Source organism: Phocoena sinus, chromosome 7 (genome assembly GCF_008692025.1).
Source record: "Phocoena sinus isolate mPhoSin1 chromosome 7, mPhoSin1.pri, whole genome shotgun sequence".
In the NCBI taxonomy this organism is placed as follows: Eukaryota; Metazoa; Chordata; class Mammalia; order Artiodactyla; family Phocoenidae; genus Phocoena; species Phocoena sinus.
Genome location: NC_045769.1, coordinates 30362459 through 30366914, shown reverse-complemented (window position 1 = coordinate 30366914; position 4456 = coordinate 30362459). Strand labels below are relative to the sequence as shown.

Sequence of the window (4456 nt, the reverse complement as noted above, 5' to 3'; positions counted from 1 at the left end):
ATAGCTTTCTGCACCATGGGCTGTGTTACATTTAACAGTGTGCCTTACTCCCTACTTGAATTGAGAGACAGAATTCTGAAGTCCCTGCCTCAGACCTACTCACCCCTTTTCTCCGCTGTCCTCCCTGTAAATGCAAAGTCAAAGAAGATACCGACTCCAGCAGCATCATTAGTGCTATATGATCACCAAGATGTGGGATGAGGGATCTGGAGAAAGAGTGCCACCACCTCATTTACTGGAGTCCCCTGGTAATTAGTCATCCTTCATCAAGCCTGGGATGAGCCACTAGGAGTGACACTGATTGGGTCCTGAGCTGCCAACCAATCTTAAAAGGGCATTGATTCCCAGTAGCATGAAATTTTCCTATTGTCATTCCTCTTTTCCATGGCAATGCAGACTGTGGACATTCAATAATTGATTGAAATACAGTAGGAGTAATAACATCCTACCCCAAGAAGTGCTCTCTAGATTTCTCTATTTCAAATGCAGCAAAAGCACCAGATATAAGAGATTTCTGGGGAAAATGCAATGGGCCAAACACATTTTTAGGGTGTACATGAATGTAATTAATATTTTTGCCCATGCATGTCTAGCAGGGTAGACTCCTGAAAGCCATGAAATAGTGGTGATATGGGCAGAAGACCTAAGTAGACATTTCTCCAAAGAAGATATACAGATTGCCAACAAATTCATGAAAGGATGCTCAACATCACTAATCGTTAGAGAAATGCAAATCAAAACTACAATCAGGTATCACCACACACCACACAATGGCCATCATCAAAAAATCTACAAACAATCAATGCTGGAGAGGGTGTGGAGAAAAGGGAACCCTCTTGCACTGTTGATGGGAATGTAAATTGACACAGCCACTATGGAGAACAGTACAGATTTTCCTTAAAAAACTAAAAATAGAACTACCATATGACCCAGCAATCCCACTACTGGGCATATACCCTGAGAAAACCATAATTCAAAAAGACTCATGTACCACAATGTTCATTGCAGCACTATTTACAATAGCCAGGACATGGAAGCACCTAAGTGTCCATAACAGATGAATGGATAAAGAAAATGTGGCACATATATACAGTGGAATATTACTCAGCCATAAAAAGAAATGAAATTGAGTTATTTGTAGTGAGATGGATGGACCTAGAGACTGTCATACATACTGAAGTTAAGTCGGAAAGAAAAACAAATACCATATGCTGACACATATATATATATGGAATCTAAAAAAAAATGGTTCTGAAGAACCTAGGGCCATGACAGGAATAAAGGTGCAGGTGTAGAGAATGGATTTGAGGACACGGAGAGGGGGAAGGGTAAGCTGGGACGAAGTGATAGAGTGGCATGTACACATATACACTACCAAATGTAAAATAGATATCTAGTGGAAGCAGCCACATAGCACAGGGAGATCAGCTCAGTGCTGTGTGTCCACCTAGAGCGCTGAGATAGGGAGGGTGGGAGGGAGATGCAAGAGGGAGGAGATATGGGGATATGTGTATATGTATAGCTGATTCACTTTGTTATACAGCAGAAACTAACACACCATTGTAAAGCAATTATACTCCAATAAAGATGTTAAAAAAAAAAAAGAAATAGTGGTAATAACAGTAGTGGGGAAGTAATATGAGTGAGCTACCTGAATTTGAAAAACTTCAAAATGTTTTCAAAGAACTTCTTAAGAGACAATTGACTTGAGTAGGCTCTCCATAAAAATACCCTCCTGTGGACACCTGTGAAATGTTGAGGCTAATTGAGGCTTCTGATGCTGATTATGGACAAGTTTGCGGGTTGCTGTTTTTCCTCCACTGAATTCCATCTCATTTTCTACTCCTGCCTTTCGGTGGGGCTGTGAGTGTATCGGATGTAAAGAGTACTAAATGGAAGCGTGCTTTTGTGTGGAAGTCATTACAGTGAACACCTGTTCACTGTTGAGTTTAATTGGACCACAGCTGGTGCTGATTGTGTGCAAAAGGGGGCTGCTCCTCTCGCCCGCGGAGGAGCTTGCTGTCAGTCTAACAGTGGGGAAGTCGACGCTCTGAAGTTCAGCTTGCACATTGCAGTCAAGTACTCTCCGCCCTGTATGGCTAGTTGCCTCCGAGGTGCGCTGTGGTCAATTTAGCCAGGCAAGAAGAAAATGGTGCCTGCATCTTTGGTCTATTTTATTAAATCAGCTCAGTTCCACGTATGGAAATTCGGGGAAATATGGGGGAGATGGTTGGTACAAATTTAGCATAATTATTTACAAAGGAAACAAAGAAACGGAAGCTTCGCTCAGAGTGATATTCTTAGTAATATTAGCTGTTCACCTGTGTCCAGAGATGATAGGCACTGAATATGTGTATAAATAGGAAACCAATAATGCAGCTCAGTGATCATCAGAGAGTGACAAATTAAGATTACATTCTTGTGTCACTTCGGCAGCACATATACTAAAATTGCAATGATGCAGAGGTTAACATGGCCCCTGCGCAAGGATGACACACAGATTCATGAAGTGTTCCATATTTTTGCACATGAAAGGATGCTCAACATCACTAATCATTAGAGAAATGCAAATCAAAACTACAATGAGGGGCTTCCCTGGTGGCGCAGTGGTTGAGAGTCCGCCTGACGATGCAGGGGACACGGGTTCGTGCCCTGATCTGGGAAGATCCCACATGCCGCAAAGCGGCTGGTCCCGTGAGCCATGGCTGCTGAGCCTGCGCGTCCGGAGCCTGTGCTCCGCAAGGGGAGAGGCCACAACAGTGAGAGGCCCACGTACAGCAAAAGAAAAAAAAAAAAAAAAAAACTACAATGAGGTATCACCTCATACCACACAATGGCCATCATCAAAAAGTCTACAAACAATCAATGCTGTAGAGGGTGTGGAGAAAAGGGAACCCTCTTGCACTGTTGGTGGGAATGTAAATTGACACAGCCACTATGGAGAACAGTATGGAGGTTCCTTAAAAAACTAAAAATAGAACTACCATATGACCCAGCAATCCCACTACTGGGCATATACCCTGAGAAAATCATAATTCAAAAAGAGTCATGTACCACAATGTTCATTGCAGCTCTATTTACAATAGTCAGGACATGGAAGCAACCTAAGTGTCCATCGACAGATGAATGGATAAAGAAGATGTGGCACATATATACAATGGAATATTGAAAGGAAACGAAATTGAGTTATTTGTAGTGAAGTAGATGGACCTAGAGTCTGTCATACAGAGTGAAGTAAGAGAAAGAGAAAAACAAATACCATATGCTAACACATATATATGGAATCTAAGGGGAAAAAATGGTTCTGAAGAACCTAGGGGCAGGACAGGAATAAAGACGCAGATGTAGAGAATGGACTTGAGGACATGGGGAGTGGGAAGTGTAAGCTGTGACAAAGTGAGAGAGTGGCATGGACACATATACACTACCAAATGTAAAATAGATAGCTAGTGGGAAGCAGCCGCATAGCACAGGGAGATCAGCTCAGTGCTTTGTGACCACATAGAGGGGTGGGATAGGGAGTGTGGGAGGGAGATGCAAGAGGGAGGGGATATGGGGATATATGTATATGTACATCTGATTCACTTTGTTATACAGCAGAAACTAACACAACATTGTAAAGCAATTATACTCCAATAAAGATATTTAAAAATATATTTAAAAAAAGATTACATTCCTGATTGAAGAAATGACTATGGAAAAAGACTGTCTGTAGCCTTTAATAATAATAGTATTAATAATAAGCTTGAGTTGTTGACTTAAAAAGAACAGATGCCGACTTGCATATTTCAGTCGTTTAGATGTAATTCACATTACTTATTCATTTGATATCAAAATGCATTGAAACAATGAAACATTGAGCCTACAAAGGCCCTTGCTTCATATTCATATTCATATTATTAACTTGCATGATTCTGAGGATGACCCTCGCGTCCCAGGGATGGCAACACTCACCCAGAAACCAGGAAACATCCTTGCTGAAGCAAATCTGCTGATACCCGATTTTGGCTGTTCAGCGGGGGTCATCCCTCCTTGTGGGGGGCTAACAGGTGTTGTGGGCATGACCCACCTTTGGGGGAGGTGAAACTGACTTGCTTCTGAGAGTAAAGGGTCAGATGAGTGGTTGTATCTAAAAACTATTCCAGAGCTCCATTTTTTGTTCTTTTGATATTTGCACAGTCCGTTTGTACATAGGGTAAGAAAGCTCACTTTACCACTTTTGTTTGCTGGGATAGGTCTGGTTCACCACCCTCAGCCCAGGAGGGGAAATGAGGCTGAGAGTTTCCCTAGAGTCAAAGCGCAGGGCAAGATGTAAACTATGGGCCTCTCCTACGTCAAGTTCAACAGCCTCTCCGCTACCACGGCAGCCTTGGTCTTAGAGCTTCAGGTGCCACCCAAACTGAACAGGGACTCCTCTGAGGTGGAATCCAGCTCCACTGTGCCATTTTCTAGCTGT

General features: G+C 42.4%; 1 non-coding gene across 1 annotated transcript; it reads left to right on the top strand.

Annotated features, from left to right (window-relative positions):
- The first annotated feature begins 2421 nt into the window (after window positions 1–2421).
- On the top strand, window positions 2422–2524 carry LOC116757270. The gene has a single exon (XR_004350916.1). It is a non-coding gene; the product is annotated as a U6 spliceosomal RNA (small nuclear RNA).
- Window positions 2525–4456: the final 1932 nt, after the last annotated feature.